This window comes from Stegodyphus dumicola, chromosome 3 (genome assembly GCF_044657685.1).
Source record: "Stegodyphus dumicola isolate Sdum_Otavi_A_Nest chromosome 3, ASM4465768v1".
Classification (NCBI taxonomy): Eukaryota; Metazoa; Arthropoda; class Arachnida; order Araneae; family Eresidae; genus Stegodyphus; species Stegodyphus dumicola.
Window position 1 is genome coordinate 129,256,627 of NC_140770.1, and position 19,665 is coordinate 129,276,291.

The 19,665-nt window shown below is 31.7% G+C and overlaps 1 protein-coding gene across 5 annotated transcripts in view; it reads left to right on the forward strand.

Annotated features, from left to right (window-relative positions):
- LOC118180007 (protein FAM13A-like) overlaps positions 1–19,665 on the forward strand; it is a 123,537-nt gene that overhangs the window by 43,174 nt on the left and 60,698 nt on the right. Inside the window, exon 1 of one of the 5 annotated variants that reach the window (XM_085813317.1) lies at positions 6,130–6,147. The exons of 2 other annotated variants lie outside the window; for them this stretch is intronic. The gene's annotated coding sequence lies outside the window, so the exon portion shown is untranslated. Of the gene's footprint in view, positions 1–6,129; positions 6,148–6,278; positions 6,434–17,541; positions 17,685–19,665 lie in introns of those variants that run through there. 2 more of the 5 variants (XM_085813315.1, XM_085813314.1) reach the window with 2 other exon arrangements.

Below are 19,665 nucleotides of genomic sequence, written 5' to 3' on the forward strand. Positions count from 1 at the left end.
GTTAAAATATCATTTGAACGTCTATTAGGAAGGAAGTTTGAAAGTGGGAAACAAGATTCAGTATCTGATAAAAGTAAAAAAAGAAAAATGGCAGTGCCTCGCACTGTTCAGGGTATTCCACAAGGACGTTCGATGCTTTCGAGTCCTCCATACGATGTTAAATAAGGGAGGCGTATTCTTTTTGTGGTGTTATTTATTTCTGAACGTCAGAAATGCCATTACTTTTATTTGCTTTTGATTTTCTTCCCTTTTGTTTTGTTTTTATTCTTGTCGTTCATTCGAATGGAACACTCACGCGCAGTTGACAAATTTCGTTTATTGTTAGTTGACAGTTTGAGCTCATTGAACCCGTAGACTAGTTGTCAATGTTTTTAACAGACATGGTTTAAGTTTTGAGTGGTTCTTGGGCATTATTATTTTCCTAGTGGTGAGTATTATTGGGTAGTATCATTTGGGTGGTGGAGGTTACAAATTTATTGGTTACTCTTGGGCAGTATCATTTGGGTGGTGGCGATTACAAATTTATTGGTTAAAATGTTAGACCTCTGAAGCTGTTTGAAATTACATTCAGCCAATCCAAGAAGGACTGAAAAGACCTGCAACTTGGAGTCCCTCAACTGTAATTTACTAAGCTAATTTTGCATAGATTTTTCATTTATAATCTTACAAAAAAGTAAGAGAATTATGTTAAAATGTGAACTTTTTGTTAAGCGAGTTCTGTAATTCTTCTCTTTCCTTATTCGTATTTCGCGGAACGGCAGCCCCTTCTAAGTTTTCGAAAGTTTTATTCTAAACCAAATTTTCTGTGCTTGGGTCTTGAGTTACATCAGAATTCCGTAAAATATAGTGATAAAATTAAAAAAAAAAAAAAAAAAAAAAAAAAAAACATTTGTGCCTTTCAACAGATAAATACCGTTTTTGTCTTGTATGCAGCGCTGAGCAAAGACTCGTCGCGTTCTCCCGTTTTTAGCAAAACTTTTTCAGTGTAGTGTTAGCATCAGGAAAACAACTTATTTAAATGCATTTCACCTCATTCAAGCTACCACCAGGGACTGTCGCCTCTGTAGCCCATCCTTTAATCTATCAAATCTTTTTATTTTTATCATCATTGCTACGCTGCTTGCTCCCAATTGATGGCTAGGATACAATTTGATAGAATCTGGCCATAGTCTAGTTTGCTTCAAGTTGCCTTTAGAGCGGAAATATCGTCAATTTTGAGCCAGACGACAGAGTTAAAGCCTGAACTTTAGCGAACTGCAGCAAAATACTCTTAGATGTTGTACTAAAACAATGATTTGGCGCCAGATTCTTATGAAAGCAAAATTTTAGAAAGACAGTAAAAGTTTTTTTGTGCTCGTTTAAATTTTCGATACACACGTATGATCCCTCTGCCTAAGTTGGCGGATATTCCGCCAAAAGTTCAGACAGTCATTCTTTCGGAATTTTAAGTAACTGAGCTGTTTTATTTAGTAAACAATCAGTCTTCGATTCGCTTCGTTTTTTCACTTAAAAAAAAGGGCTTTCCTTGATTTCCTTTATTTTGTTAAGCCCTCCGATTTTGCCGGAAGCACTGATTAGAACGTTGTGAATGCAAACTTTCTGCAGGTAATTGTTCCAGTTTATTACTCTTTTATCAGCCATATTCAGTTGACTATATTGTGCCCTTTAATACACACCTTTGTTTTGATGGTAGGCCCCCACAACTTTGAAAATGATCCGCTGTTTGTCATTCCGGGTCTCAAATTCTAATATGAAAAAAAAAGAAAAAAAGTGGTACTATTCCGTTTTGAGGACCGTAAAAAATCGCCAAACTATTGTTGATGCCAAGTGCTGCCAAAAATAATCACAGCAACCCTAACGCAAGAAAGGAAGTATAATAGTAAATAACTATCTAAAGATCATTGTTTTAATTTATATGAAAGGTTAATTTCATATAATACTTTTTATTATAATTTATATAAAAAAGGTTAAACATAACTGAATGGAAGCATAAGAGTAAATAACTATTTCAGATCATTATTGTATTTTATATATATATATATATATATATATATATATATTAAAAAAAAAAAAAAAAGGCTAAACATAACTGAATGGATTCCTGCAGCGCTATTTCGCTACCGAATAGTTATCGCTAAAGCTTAATTTTATCTCGTTGGTTGTTCAAACATAATTTTCTGTAATGAATGATGCCATTTCTTTGAAAAATTTCTGTTACAGACTTTTCGTCACGGGCAATTCCCAAGTTATTAAATCCATAGGTTATCAAAAAAGGATTTAAAAATTAAACTAGTATTTCAATGGCGTCTTAAGAAATGTAGAACCAAAGAATTCTTTAGTAGAACTATCTAAACGTAACGCAATTTGGCGTGCTTTTCAATGGGCGCTTTTGCACATACATTTTCGCTGCAATTTTTTACGGCCCTCGAAAAGGAATAGTACCGAATTTGTTTTTAAAAGAAAAAAATGCATTAGTAGCAGCCACTTTATAGCTTTGTTCATAAAAACAAAAGGTGGCTTATCGAGAATCAACCGGAGCAACGTGGCCGATCATTCCATTTTCCTCTGTTATACTGGGCTTAGCCTGCATGGTATTGCAGGCTTTTTGCCAGTTGTCATCTCATATGGCATCCTGGAAGTAAAAAAACTTTTTAAAGGTGTCCTAGAGACAGGATGTGAAACGCCGATTAACGGAAGCGCAGGTGTTGTAAGTATGTTGTGTGACCTTACGCTTATCCATAATTTGCGCTAAATCGCGCTGTTTGGCGACAATTTCACAGTTGACGGAATAATAATAAGTACTAAATTTTTTCTCACAGTGAGGGCTCGAGTGCTTTGTCGTAATCTAATAAAACCAAAACCACAGTGAGGGATAGAAACAGTTTCTTTTTAATGCAAAAACTTGCAAATAGTACTATCATAGGTTAAAAAAAATCAAGTAGAATTTAAAGGAATGAATTCGGAGTCAAATTCAGATGGCTAGAAGTAAAGAAAATTTGGGTAAAGTGTAGAATCGCCCACTTATTTGTTTAGCGCTTTTTGCAAGAGTAAGAAGAATTGGGTTTTTGTCAATTTTCTTTGACTTTTTAAGTGAAATAGGTCGATGTGTACATGGATAAATTCAAGGAAGTGCGCAATGCCATTTTTGTGCAATTCTGGGATTTTTTAAAGTGAAAATAGGTCGATGTGTACATGGATACCAAGTATGTGCAATTCTTAAAAACACGCCAAGCAGTGGGTGATTCTGCACTTTCCCTGAAAATTTAAGTTTACTAGCTCTTTTTGACAGATGTTCGTGAAAGAAATATCTTCTTATCTTGCTAATCTTTATGGACTTGCATCTGTAATTTAAAGATTCCAAAGTGCTGGAAACGATCGTTTCTAATGTATTAGACGTAATAGAGAAGCTTGATAAAATGTTAGGTTAAAAATGCCGCTCGTTGAAAGAGAAATTCAGAATTCATAATGGGCAAAGTATTTTATAAAATTAAAAATTCGATTCCATTCAAAAGAAAGTAAAAGTTCTGTTGTCTGATAAGATGGCGCTGCATGGAACTGGAATTCTATTGTCTGTCTATAAATATTTGCATTCTAAAATAATTTACAAATGGCAAAATTTGAATTTTAATTCAAATAATTGATATGATTTTTTTCATGTCTTTGGCATAGTGAAATATAACTGATTAAGAAGTGACATATGAACGATAGTTTTTATATTCTAGGTTGAGCTCAGAACTGGAGAAAATGAATTATTTTGCACTGGATATTCTCCTTCCCATTAGGTTAATTTTATGTTGTTGTTTGTTCGTTAAGGCTGTAAATAAGAAATATATCTTACTAATAATATATTAAATAACTTAAAAAAAAAAAAATCTTAAAGCTAAAATATTTCTATGAAGTTTAAGATGTGCATTTTGGGATCAATTAAAAAACGTATTTTAATCTCTGATTATCTTTTTAAAAAATACTCTTATGTATAACGTCGAGAAAGGCGGTTCATTTTATGTATTTTTATAATCACGTGTAGTCAAAACCGGAAGAGCAAAAAGCAAAATACCGGATGTCGTGAGTAGTGGCAGCAAGAAAAGAGAGGAGGAACAGGACATTAGGCGGTTAAAAAGCTACGGTATTAACATAAAGAATATTGATAATTGAAGTGTAGCAGTGTGCTTTATATCTGCATGTCTGGATATATTTTGAAAGTATATTTTCTTTCTTAACTATAACTAGTAAAATTCCATAACAAAACTTCATAGTTTTTCTTCGTTTTTATACCTTTACTTTAAAATATTGACGTATATTATTTGGGGCCAAAATAAATGTTGTATAAAGCATAATAATTACTATACTTTATATAAAAAATGTTAAAATGAAATTAAACAAGGAAAATATTTATGCTCAGCTTTTAACATTTAATTATATTAATGCATATTATTTATTATATTTTATTATTATTAACAGTATTAATTTGCATCACTGAAAGAGTACTTCAAGTCATAAAACGGCTCGTATTTTACTCGCTAAATTCTACTTTTAGCTGCCCGTTACTGACAGAATGGATAAGACCGCAAACGCTGATTGTTCAGTTCTCGGTGAATAATGGCTTCTTGAAATTTTCGTGATTTTCCCTTGTTCGCGGTAATTTATATATAAGCCAGTTAGAATCAAGAAATAATTTCCTCGCCTTAGGCAGTTAGCCGTCACTTAACTAATGACCTATTATTAAGAAATAACTTTTGAAAATATTCATTGGCGCCAAAACTCTGCATTGATTGATATTTTAATCTAAGAATACGGAATAGAATATGGCAGAATTTTTTTTATTAGGAACATTTTCTGAAAGATGATAATAAACCTTTTATATTGATAGATTTTAGGGAGCCTCTTTTTTGAACGTTCGTTCTGTGTTATTTATCACAGTTTTCTAAAATTTTATCAACGAACGCGTAAAATATATTGTAGTAAACCTAGGTAGTTATGTCACTAATAGTTTGGTTTTTCTGTTGGTTCAGTAAGTTAACAGTAAGGCGCGCTTTACAGGTAAATATAAAACAACAGTTATATTAATAGATATCAAATTGCCTTAGAACCTCATCTATATCATTTCGTTCGGATATTTACATGTATTTTTTTTGGATCAAGCATTATTGAAGTGTATAACAATATATATGTAAAGAAGAAAATTATTTTTTTCTCTCCACATGTATGTATTACATAAAGAAAAATGTGCATGTGATGTATAGGTATAACATTTATTTAAAAGAAGCTTGGTGAACATACTCATTTCACCGTTTATTATAATTGAAGGCATTTTAAAATGCTGCGAGGTTTTATTTCTATAAAATAAGGCTCAGGTTTGTAAAGCATGTGACATCATAATGTTCCTTTAATTTTGCCATTTTGCAATGGTTAAAATCGAAGCGCTAATATCTTCAGTTCTATTTATCTGTGAATTTATAAATTACCATAAAAATTAAATATATAGTTACTTATTAAAATATCACATCTGTGCATATACCATAAGAATTAAAAATAAATAAATTGCCATAAAATTAAATATATAGTACTCATTATTGTAGGTTTTCATGTGCAGAACATAGATTATACATAGATAGAACATAGATTTGTTTTACGGTCTGCTTTGAAGAATAAAACATATATTCTAGCGAAATTAATAAATAATTGTTAACGACTGTGAAATTTATTTCTAAATGTGTTTGGAAAGCCCAGTGAAATTTTAAATAAGTGGAATCTTAAAAAAGCCTTTGTAAAGCATCTAATAAAGATTTTTTATACCTCAAAATGCTGTTAAAAATACCTTAATTTTTTTTAAAGAAATAAGTATAAAGATTGTAAAATGCTATAATTTTTTCAATGGGAATTTTCCGTTACTGTACTGGTTTCCTTGAAAACTTCCAATTTTAAGCTGTGTTTATATAATTGTTCTAGTAATGATGAAAGAATTGTTTTTAATCAGTTCAGAAATGTAGAAAAATAGATCTTTGAGCTCAAGAAATCCAGATAAATTATATCTAACGAAAACATTTAGTACTTGTAGTTTAGTCCTTATCGCGTGTCTGAGCGGAGTATCATCTTGTTAAATCAATAAAAAAGAAAATCGTGCCGATGGGTGATTTAGAAAGAGAAGTAAGAGTTTTTCAAATAAACTTTCTTACGGTGTTTTAATTAAAATTGGAATACTGCATTAAGTTCCGTGCTATTGAATTTATTCATATATTTTGCCATTGGTACACTAAGTAAAAATTGCAGACTTTGTAGCAGTATGTCTGAGAAATTCTCTTATCAGATGGTAATATCGCAGCATAGCGATGGTTTCGTCTTTTATCAGCATTTTAACAAAGCATTTCGCCTAAAGCTGCCATTTTTAATATGAAGCTTTCTTTTAAAGTTCGCCAGAAAGTGGATGTTGAGGGTATGTGTTCTTCGATTATTGCCTTTAAAATTATGAGTACTGTAGTGTGCTGCTATAGTAATCGTATGCTTTTTCAAGTAAAGAATATTTGTTAGATTTTAGATTTCTCCCACAGATTTTGTTTTTCAGATTGAAAAGCAAGCGAGATTTAAAAACTGTGTCTTTGAGGAATATTAATACTTGTTGTTATCATTAGAATTTCCGACTTTTATGTATATTTTATGCTTTCAATAAATATTAATAGCATATTTATTTCTTTAAAAATGAGTATCATTCATGTAGTAATCAGAAATAAATGAGTCACTACGTAGAATATGAAGAATAAAAAAAATTGTATTTTTCCCTGATATTCCCAGTCTGTAGCAACATTGGCAGGCAAGTAGCCAACAGTTGTCTTCACCTAAGTTTGAATTTTGATAGAATCAGGTATTATTAAGTCATTAATATTGAGATCTTATCATTATTAACTTTTCAAAGTTTCGATGCGAACCGAAAAAATTCTAAGTTGCAAAATTTCAGTGAGAGACAGTAAGTTGCAAGGTCTATTGATCTCCCAAGCAATAGATAATATTTTCTCCAATGATTTTGATAAATTTGAACGAGGATGAAGAGCTTAGATTAGTCTCTAAAATTATAGAATAAGTGCATTTTTATTCCTTTGAGGTTTTCTTTTGCGATGTGAAATTACTGCGTATATAAATAGATAAATTTGATTATCAGACAAAGTACTAATGTATTGCGATTATTTAGTTTTGAAAGAGCAATTTGGTTTCAGAAATTTTCACGCGTTACGAATATATAGTACGTGCATCTTTCTAGTTTCACGGAAAGGAAATGCTTCTATACCAGGGGGTGAGCAACCATTCTACTTTTGTTCTCTTGTAATAAACCCTTTTATTGGAAAAACCTCCTTAAGACGACCACATGTAAAAAGAACTAGCAATTCTGAGAAAATAAACATGGCTACTGAGCCTCATTTCTGTGAGACAACCATCTCTACACAACAGCAAAGTCATTTAGAAGCAAGAGTGGTCGTCTTAGAAAGAGATTTCGTTGTATTTCTTCTTGCTGAACATTATTTTAGAAAGTCATGAACTATAACTGGGTATTTATATCTGTTTTGTTAACTTCGGAATAAACCTTTCACTATGTCGGTCGCTTTTACAGCGACCTTCCTCTCTTTTTTTTATAGGATGAATGTTGCTCGGTGAGTTTTAATACGAATGAATGATCGTAACTATGATATATGAGTTTAATGAAGAATTTGAGATGTATGTGGTTGGAAGTGAAAGCGCATGCAAAGCATATATCATTCAAGTTCGTAATGTTTTTCATTTTATTATTTTCGAAAGATTTAAAAAGTAAAAATAAACTTGTTTAGAAAAAAGAACCCTAGTTGTTCTGTATTGAGATACGTATTACATGGCGTTAAAATATATTTTATTAACTACTGTATTTGTGTAAGTGATTATAAAAATTATTGCTCGACTATAAATTATTAAAATGTGTTATAAATTATGTCAGTTAGATATATTACTTAAATATGAGATAAAGGGATTAAAATATGAGATAATTATTAAGACATTTATTGCTTTTACGTGTTCCATTTACTAAATAACTACAATTATCATTTGAATTTGCATAATCTAAGATATGAAGTTCTTACTCCACCTGTAATGGAACTTTTATTTCATATACTTGAAAATCTTACGGGATTTGCGCAGATCTTATGTTCATATACGAGATATGTATGGATTATATGCATATACTACCTTATAATCAGCGTATATGATATAATCTCCCTTAAAACTAGATCAATGATTGTTAAAGACCATTTATCAATAACATATTTTGGAAGATCTAGATTCAGTCTAGTCATAAAAATCTAGATTCAGTCTAGTCAGAAGTCATATAAAATTGCTATAACAAATTAGCTTTTAAATTAGACTTATTTTCTTCTGGCTGTCAAGGTTTTAGGGGGCCTTTAAAATTATCCTATAACTACTCATATTGTGTTTTATCTCGAAGACAGGAATAGTGAGCATGGGGGGGGGGTCTTCTAAAAGACCTCTGTGCTTAAGGCTGCAGACTCTCTTCATCGGAGCCTGTTTAAAAGTAAGAAGCTTGTAAGTTGATTATCTTTTGCTCTAGCATCAAAATGGGAATTAGAGGAGAAATTGTCAAGAAATAAAATAAAATTTAAATTAATAAAATTAAAATTTAGAATAAAGTTGTGCAAAAAAAATTTAAAAATTCACTTTTTAAAATCTTTTAGCAGTTCTTTTAAAGAGTTATGGTATCATAGAGTCTTTTCGTCTATCATTTGTAGAATATATTAATTAACGGATGTACGGATCTTCTACCTTTGACTGAACTTTCTGGTTGCCTTAGCCTGAAGTGTAGTTATCTTTAAACAGGTAATACTTCTTTGCCCCCCAGTCTATTGTCATCTTGTTAGTCTGAAAAGTATTGCTTACTCTCTGACAAAAGATAAATGATTTTAATTATTTGGGGGCGGGATAAGCCTTGTGGTTGAGTGATCGGAGTTGTCTGCTTGTTTTTAGGTCAGACACGTGCAAGCTTTATTCCTGTACAATGACCTACAGAGATACCACTCGGAATTCCTCGTACATATATAACCCTTTTTCCTCTCATTCTTTCTCGCAGTCATCGATCGCGCTTTCAAGAGAGTGTATAGCAAGAGCTTGCTGTCTGCTTGCTTGTTCGTTCTTATTTTCGTGAGGTGATATTTCATGTGTCTTTTTATAGCAACAGAGCAAGCGTCGGCTTTGACTGAGCGTTATTAGTTCTGTGGAGTTTATAATTATTTGATGAAGTAGTCTGCGGATGGAATATTTCCTAATTAAAATTAATAATTTTAAAATAACATAAATCCAGAATATATATATACATATATGTTAGATATTTAAAGAATATTTTTTGGCAGTTTATGGAAAATCCAAAGTCCTGATCTAATTTCGTAATTACGAAGATTTTCGCAATTCTCTACAGACACAATTTATTATACAATTGTTGTTTGTATAATAATAATTCATTATAGGGACATCTCATTGCAATGACCGGTACAATAAATCTCAACCTGATTAAGTGTATATAAAATCCTTTTCATTGTAGCAATTTCATTGTCGATATGATGTCTTTTGTGTAATACACGGTGAGTCATAACAAGCAGTTTCACCTTTACTTCGACTACTTTTTTTCGGGGATTGAAAGGGGCTTAAAAGAATTTAAAGTGAATTCTTAGGGATGAATTAAATGGAAAAAAAAATATTGCTGCTAAAAAAATAAAATAATAATAGAAAAAAATCTGAAAGGTTTCAGATTTTAAATTACGTCTAAAGGGGCATTTTTTTAATGTTTTGCGTGTTACCTTTATTTATTAAATATCATGTTCTACGTACTCAAATCATGAAATTCAGTTCAACAGCAATATCACAAAATAATTTTAAAATGAGCATATCTTTAGAATTTTCAATACAGAGTCTCGCGCGTTGGAGATAATTTTTTTTTTCCCTACAGTGTTTCTATTGCTCGCTTTGAAATCGTTTAGTTTTTTAATCAAAAATTCGTTGAAGTGTTACAAAATATGAAATCGATAATAAAACAAATTTCAAAATCAAATTAGGTTTTTCGCACGCCCATATTCTATGGAAGATTACTTTATTCAAATTTTGATGGCACACTGTTTTACCACATTGAGAGAAACATACATACGTACATTATGCAGATTCTTCATTATTTAATTTCTTTAAATATAATGCAGAACGATGATATTTGGTGGCAACAATTTGAAAAGTGATTCGTTATAGTTTTCAACGCAAAATGCCAAAACAAAATTAACAGTCCTTCAGGGCAAATTGCCGCTTTGGACTAGTAATAATTAAATAATAATAATAATAATAATAATAATAATAATAAAAAGAGCCACAATTCCAGATGAATTTAGTTTTTCGTGTTGGTATTCCTTTTAAAGAGGTGATGTTTAATACCGATGCTTTTTATATTCTATCAAATACTAGTCACTTTCAGAAGAGATCGCTTCGAGATAACATTTTGTATTTTAATTGTAGTATAGTTATTGATGATGAAAATATTTCTCATATTAATAAGATACAGAGAACCTTCTCAATCTGCCCATTTGCCTAAGCAGGCCGTTTTGGAACGTGGCCAGTATTTTCGAGAATTTAAATAAACATCGATGACAGTACTTCCCTAACCACCTTTACAAAAGACGGAGATTATAGGTATCTGTGGGTGGTCATCTCACAGAAGGTTCCCTATAGTTAGATTATGGAAATTTGGATCGAGAAAAAAAAAGGTGAAAGCAATTTAAAAGAAGTTAACCCTAAAATAAAATAATACTGCCTAAGACTTAATAAGAAAGTATATACAAATCGTAAATATTTGTATTATTTAAATTTTCTTTTTTATCCATGTTTAGAAACCAAAAATTAATTGCGTGAAATTTTGAATTTTTTAAATACAAATTTAAAGGCATTTTATTATTTAATTGAACTTGTATGCTATATTTTAAGAATAAAGAGGTATAGTATTTGTCCAAATTTCAGTATTGGTCCTTCTGAAGAATAAATTATCATTTTTAGGTTTGAAATGTGAAATTATTCTGTAATCTTCGACTTAATTTTGTCCTTTCAAGATGATTCTAAATTCGAAACTCGGACTTAATTCCGATCCATGTACTTTGAAAGTGATGCATAAATTAAAGAAATTTAAAAAAAGTAAATTGAAAATATAATGCATAAATTAATTTTTTTTTCGCTTTACATACTGTGCGTCTATCAGTCACGGCCGAAACAACTGGATTTGAAAGAGTTCTTTATCACCGTAGTTCTCGTTGAAACCTTGACTTGAATAACCAACTCCGCGTGAATTGATTAAGCTGTGCTATTTTTAGATTTTTGTTTTTAGTTTACGATGTCTAATTCTTTTAAATCGAAGCATAGAATACTGAATAAGATAGACTTAAAAATTTAATTTGATAACTAATGGTGTATTTTCTACTATTTGAGCTCAAAAAAATCATTTTTTTTTTCATATTCTTAGACATTTCATTTATTAGAATATTTCATTTTTGGTAAGAAATTTAACTTCTTTTGATATGTTAATATCTTTGATAACAATTTATAAAATTCAGCTTAAAAAGTTTTTGTTCGATTTAATATCATGCTAATTACTTTTAAAGTGAATAAGATATAATTTCTTTTAAATTGAATGAGATGGCGCATTTGAATTTTCGAATAAGTTTTCAAGAGATCTGAACATTTCATATCAGGATCTCTAAAATGAATTTAATTTTCAAAATTCATTGTATCTTCGAATTTCAGTCTCGTGATTAATTTGAAAACAGTTTCGCTCTAGGAGATAAAAGAATTCTTTCTACTGTTGTAATAAATGAATAAATTCAGCTTGAAGAATTTTTGTTTTATTTATCATCGCGTTACCTTATTTTAATTCAAATTTTCAAATAATTCCAAAGGTATTTGATCATCTCATAGCAAATCTCTAAATTGAATTGAATTTTTATTTCGAATTTCAATTGCGCGATTAATTTGAAAACAATTTATTCTGATCCTAGAAGATAGGTGTGAATTATTTCTACTACTGTGATAACCGAATAAACTACATTTTTAATTTAAAAGATTTTGTCTGCAGTTGAAAATCTGAAAGCGCGGAGAGGAACCAACTTAAATTTCTTTTCAAGTTTAGGCCTTGCATATCTTTTCTAGACTTTATTCCTTATTACTGCTACTATCCTTTGATTACAGTGCAATGTGTATTATATTTTTTAGTGTGTATTAGTTCTTCCTCGGTTGGGCTTAAAAAAAAAAAAAAAATCAGGTTTTTATATCACGCCCAAAGTGGCTTTTTTTTTTTTTTTTTTTTTTTTTTTTTTTTTTTTTTAACGTTTTGTGTGTTACCTTTATTTATTAAATATCATGTTCTTCGGACTTAAATCGTAAAATTCAATTCAACAACAATATCGTAAAATAATTTAAAAACAGCATATCTTTAGAATTACCGATGCAGAGTTTCGCGCGCTGGAGATAATTTTTTTCCCCTACAGTGTAATTTATTCCCCTACAGTGTTGCCATTGCTCGCTATGGAATCGTTGAAATTGTTAATCAAATATTAGTAGATGTTTTAAAAAATATGAAATAGATAATAAGAGAAATTCCAAATTCTAAATTTGGGCTTCCAGTTACCCATATACGAGTGTAGGAGTACGTTATTCAAAATTTGATGTCTCTAAGTATCGTTGTTCTTTCACATTACGAGAAACATACACACATTCATGAAGATTCTTCATTATTTAATTTCTTTAAATATAATGCAGGGCCCTAATATTTGGTGGCAACAATTTGAAAAGTGAAACGCCGTTTATAGTGAACCAATGCAAAATGCCAAAACGAAATTAATAGCCCTTCCGGTCAAATTACTCCTTTGGGCTAAAAATGAAGTGTGGGAATAATGCAAGTATTATGTTTCCGATCCACTGTATATTCTTAAAACTTTCTTTCAGCTAATATGTCCCGATTCCCCCCCCCAATTAAAATACCTTAAAAACAAAGAGATAACGCATTTTTGCGGCTTAACCTAAAATATTTTCTCGAATAAGATGTTTTCAGACTCTTTTTACTAACAAAGGGAGCTGAATAAACGGCAGATAAGTCCTCGAGTGCTCGAATGCGATAATCAAATAAATTAAGTCAAAGAGATCAAAAGGTACAGAAGTTGATGCAGTAACATGTAAAGATAACAAATGAGTAATTATCTTGGTTTAGGGAGGTGGCAGAGGTATTTCTAAAATATTAAGTATTTGGGTAAACTTTATAACCCATTCTTGCAAGTTACTCAGCTTATGGGAATCTTACGTTTTTGGCAGAGTATCGTTTAAGGCGGGAGGAGCATGTTCGAATTTTGTTTTAGGGGTAGGTCAATGTTATTTTAAAGATGAGGAAGTACGCGAGGGCTGTTTGCTTTATAGAAGGAATGCCTTTGTGAATGATTTTTCTAAGGGAACTAGCTCGAACTCACGTTACACACGGCTCGTAGACATGGGATACATTAACGCATTTACGTTACCACGAAAACCAACACCATAAATCTGATCCATTCCCATGGGATTGAACTCCAGTAGTGATCGCCCTTAACTACTCAGTCATTGGTGAGGGGTCTCATCTTAAGTACAAAAACCTCACTGCTGCCCAACTGGTGTAGTGATTAGCGTCGCTGACTGCCGTGCCGAAGGGCCCGGGTTCGAATCCCGGGGTAGGCATGAATATTTGTTAATGTATAGTGTCGGTGCCCATGGCGGCATTCTAAATATGCGGCGAGCCGAAAGTCCTCTTGTGTGTTTTGGTGAAGAGGGGTGGGAGATCTTCTGACCCCCCGGGGTGCTCTCCGTCAAAACTGGGGAAGGAACTGAGCTAAATCGCACTGTCACCTGAATGATGCTCATAGCTGTTGCCAACGGCAGGCGTAATCTACGTCAGACAAGTGAGCATAAGCAACAACAAGCAACAATAACAAAACCTCACTGATTCGACGCCTTGCCAGCGGGACGAGCACATCGCGAAAAAACAACGTCGTTGAACGAAACATTGTAGGAGAAAGGAAAGCAAGGAGAATACGTTGCATTCCTAAAACATCGTGGTATAAAAAACATCGCAGTTTAAAAACATCATCGTTGAAAATATCATGGTAAAAAATAAAGCACCTACAAATCATCGCATGATGCACATTTGCACAATAATTTGTGAATTTCATATTTCTGAATTAACTAATAAATTTTTGCTGGAAAAGTAAGGAGGAAAAATCTGAAAATATGTAGAAAATTAATGCTACTTATGGCAGTTAGTAGAATTTAAATCCTTACTGAGCTGAAATGTTTCGTCATAACTAGCAAATTGGCATCGAAACGATTAACTGCACGCTGTACATGGCAAAGTTAACGACACTTAGAAGACGACTAAACTGAAACAAAACGAGATTTAATTTTCATTAAAAGAACATCAGAATTACAAAAGTGAAATAAAATAATTTTACAATTTGATAGTTTTTGAAAGAATTTTAATAGAGTTACTTACTTTCCTTTCTTTAATCTTTATATTTTTCTTAAAAAAATACCAATAAAAGTTTATCAATCAATTAATGACCTTTATTACTTAATTATGTAAACAATAAAATTATGTTAACTGCTGTAAGTAACATAAATGTTTTACTCATTTACACTTTTGTACGTTTAAGTTTCCTTCTCAGTTTTCCAGCTAAAGTTTATTAGTTAATTCAAAAATAGGGAATATAAAAGTAAAACTTTTCCTCATTTCTTATTACCCAACAAATCATTATGCGAATATGCATTTAAAACATTTAAAGCCTTAAAAAACACTTGTCTACAACGTTATCCTCTTGTAATGATTTTGTAGGTGCTTTATTTTATATGACGATATTTTCGACGACGCTGTTCCGTTGGAGGACGTTTTCGTCTTGCTTCCCCCCCCCCTCATGTTTTCTCCTGTAATCCTGCCAACCTCAATCCGATCCCGGGAAGCCACGTCTTGTCTACCGGAGCAATCTCAAGAAGAAACTGTTCTTATGCCCCCCCCCCCAGAGCCGGTGACCTTGGATTGCAGATCTCAACGAATTCAATAAATGATTTCAAGGAGTGGTGATATAGGTAAAGGGACTTAAAATATGACTGAAAGCTTAAAATGTTAGGTAAAAATGTTGTGTATTGTTGCGTGCGTACGGGTTCGTTATGAAATGAATGCACAAGTCCGATGAAAAATGAACAAAAATTTATTATTATCACAACAGAAATGCTTAAATTTTCTCAAATTATCATGCAGTATTACAATATCTCACAGTAGTTTTCTTTTAACTACTCATATGTCCAATAGAACGTAATTCAAAACAGCTAAAGAACGCTAATCCGCGAATTCGCTACAATCAACAAGAGCAGTTTTCTAAACAACAACAAACTAAGCAACTACTCCAAACTGAGATGTTTTCCTCCTTTTATAAGATTTTAAAATCACGCGCTAGAATTTTCCAGTACTTTCTCGAAATCAAAAAGAGATATTTATTTATTTAATGCACGCGCTCTTGTATTTTCAATTTTCTGGTTAGCTTTCTTTTAATATTCGTAACGCGCTGCACTGCGCGAGAAATAAAACCATTTAATTTATAATTGAACTAACATTAGCTTTTTAAATACCAAATTCGTAACAGTATATATTACGGGATCAGATAGTCAAACGGTACATGACTTGAAATAAAGTAGTAAAGTTTTTTGAGCTTTTCGGTTGAAAGGAAAGGCCGAAACGTTTTATCTTGCGAAGCATTGCTACAGTATAACTTTTTTCGCGTAAGTAAAGTTTTGTTACGTGGTTAACATGGCAGTATGCATGTGTAAGGAATTAACAAACCAAAGAGTTCGAACAAAAACCTGAGTGTAAAAAATTCAAAGATCGTGAAAGGTTATCACCAGGTTGATAGTAAATACTTGGAACATGGCGGAATTTATATTTTTTGGTTTACACATTGTTTCAGAATTTAAATTTAAGAGTATATTTTCGATCCGATTTATTGATCACGCTGTAGCTGACAAGAAGTCATCTCAGGGGAAGGAAGGACAGGAAGTACTTAAATTTATATTAAAAAATTTTTATGGTAATTTTTTTTTTTCATTGACATATTTTTCATGAGGTACTGTTTAAAATATTTAGTATATTTAAAAAAATATGAAAGTTTTCAGATTTTATATTATCCCCAAAGGGGCTTTGTGTGTTGCCTTTATTTATTAAATATCATGTTCTTCACACTTAAATCATAAAATTCAGTTCAACAGCAGGCCCACCAGCAGCCGAGCGATAAAGTCGCTGAACACTGGTAGTTCGGTCCAAGGTTCGAATCCCGCGAACGGGCTGGCTGCACGGGCGTTTTCATGGTTTTCCCTATGTGTAACGTGTATACGAGCCAGTTTCCCTTAGAAAGGTCCTCCACGAAGGCATCCCTCCCCTTAGGCAGATAGCTCTCGAGGCTTTGCCATAATCACACACACACACACACACACACACACACAGTTCAACAGCAACATCGCAATTTTTTTTCCTGGTACAGTGTTGCCATTGCTCGCTTGAAATCGTTGAGTTTTTTAAATCAAAAACTTATAAATGCTTTTCAAAATATGAAATGGATAATAAAACAAATTCAGGCTTCAAGAGGCCCATATTCGGGTGGAGACGTAGTTATTTAAAATTTCATGGCTCTAGGTGCCGTTGTTTTATCACAATGCGAGAAACATGCATACATTTATGCAGATTCTTCATTATTTAATTTCTTTAAATATAATAAATGGCGATAATATTGGTGGCAACAATTTGAAAAGTGAAACGCCACAAAATGCCAAATCGAAATTAATAGCCCTTCTGGGCCAGCGCCTTTTCGGCTAAAAAAAATGTCTTGTCTTATCAGTAACTTATGCTTTTCCCATTTACGGTATTATTTCATATGTTATCTGTTTATTTCGCTATTTGTACATTTATTATTATTTATGAATTTTTAATATTTAATACTGTATGAATTCTTCATTAATATATTATTAATTTTCCTCTGTTCCTGTCAGTTTTTTCATAAGCCTTTATTAAATTAAATTCTAGAAATTAGGCTCTGAATCGTATGTTAGTTTACTCGCACGTAAAGAATTAATTTTCTTATAAAAGAGTCGGGTTCTATTTTGAGTTAGTTTCCATGTTTCGGGCGCTGTGGAATGCCAAGTTAGCGGATTTAAAAGAAACAGTTATACTGATTTGTTAGAGAATATTGCAATAATATAGATTACTATTACATAAAATTTTACTACTATATTTTTGGAAGTAATTTTTATATTTAACCTATATACTTTTATATTAAATTTAATGAGCTGTTGTGCTAGAGAGAAATACTTTTTCTAATTGACATTCATTTCGGAAAGACCGTACGATTAATAAACCGTTATTATTTGGCGATGTGGCGCTTTAAAAATGTAAATGGAGAACGATGGGAACTGTGGCAACCATTTAACTTGACATTTTCTGAACGTCGGCGCGTGTTTTGGCGCACTGCACATTCAGCCATTTTTACGGCAAAACTCAGAGCTATAGCTCTTACATCTGTGTTTTGTGCCGAACTGGATTTTAAGTGCCTGTTTACTATTACTACAGCGTTGTAAGTAGTATCAATGTATTTTTAAAACGTAATCCACTTAATAGTATATCATTTTTGACTGAAATAAAATTAATATGCACGGTTTTGCGAATTTTCGCTGCTTGTTTTGATCTGTCGTTAGCTTGTTTCGGCATGATCCTCTGAACTGAATTTTGAGTAAATATATCCTTGTAAGGTTGAATGGTAATTACATTCCTGTAGATGTGCATTATTGATATTTTGCGTGGCCTATAAAATTAATTAACATTTGATAATACCTAATTTTAGATTAAATTGGAAGTTGGTTATTATGAATGTTCTAGAAAATTTTTGTATGGGTTTACTGTTTCCCTAAAAATAGAATCTGTTTTGGGGAAAAATGGTGTAATAAATGTGTCCTAGTGTTGATATTTTTATATTGCATCAAGAGTTAAGTGGTTCTTTCTAACAGAGTCATAAATTAATTAATTTTATGCTTTAAGCATGTTAGTATTATGCAGCTGTCTCATGGTGTTTAAAACCTAATTAAAAGGCGAACCTTGCGTTGAATAAGTGTATTTTTAAAAATCTTCCCAATTTTTGAATTTTGAGGGAGGGAGAACTTAATTACAAATGCCAAATCCTTACTAAATGTTGCTGTTACTCCCATAATTAACGCGTAGTACCGGAAAATTGCGCTACGTGAGGTAATGTAACGTAATGGACGTGTCTGAACGTGCTGCCTGTACCTAATCCATGCATGTACAGTTTTTACTTCATTGGTGATCCAGTAATTTGTAAGTTTGAAGCATCTATAAATTACCAGTAGTCACTTCACTACCTACCCACTTTTCGGAATGCCGGAAGCTTCATTTCATATTTATCATAAGAATATAATAAATTCAGGTATCTTCTGGCTGACAGAGTATCTTGCCTCCATTTGTCTGGATTTTATACTTCCTATACAATATTTTTTATGCAGTAAATTTCAGATTACTGATATTTTCTTTGCAACATGTTATTCTGAGAGAATTAAATTTTTTATTTATGGGATATATTATGTGAACAAAATAAATTTTTGCGTTACTGTGATAATTTGAAAGTAGAAAATAAAAAATTTTGATCGGTCAGCTTGAAGTAATTTTTTGACGTCTATGAAAGTTGATCAGAATGATTAAGAGAAATAAATGTAATATATGAAACAATGATTAATAAAAGAGGGGAAATAAATTTACCATATTTATATACCTAAACCTTATACCTAAACAATATTTTCAAAATTAAATGAAATGATAAATCAATAAAACATAAGGAAGTTCTTAGAAGTTGAGACTTGATGTGTGCTGTAAGGAAACTTATTTTAAGCAACATTTAGTTTTCTTTACCCTGAAGAGGTTTATTTTTTGCTAATTATTTCTCAAATTATCTGCCTTCATATTCATAACTTACAAAAATATTGTGAAGACTTTTACAATAGGAACTTAGTTTTGATTCAAAATCTTTGTAAATTTGCGTTTTCACTGATAATTCTTTTATACATTAGTTTATTTATTAGAAAACAAATATTTTTAAATTGCTTGCAAATTCTAAGAATTTACTGTTGTAAATGAAATTTTCCGAAATTATTGTTCAAGAAATTTAGCATATTGTCGAAATCTAAGCTGACTACAACTGTTGGAGCTTAAAAGAGGCTCAGGTATAGTCTGCCTGGAATTGCAGTTTTCCTTAAAAATTTAGAAATAAGCAGAACTGTACTGGATTGGATGGATTTGAGAATTGGTTGTATGAATGTTTGTGGGGAGCAAACTGCCCACCTGACCATAAGTGGCTCCGTAGTTTAATTATGCTGTCCCAAGCAGACACATTAAAATATTGTTGATCAGTTATTAAGTTGTGTGTATTTATATATGTACTTCTGATAATACTAGTTATGTAATAATTTATCTGTGTATAGATTCATGTAAAGTCCACTCCTGGTTTATTAAAATATTTCTGGGGATGATAGCTACAGCTAACGCAAAAT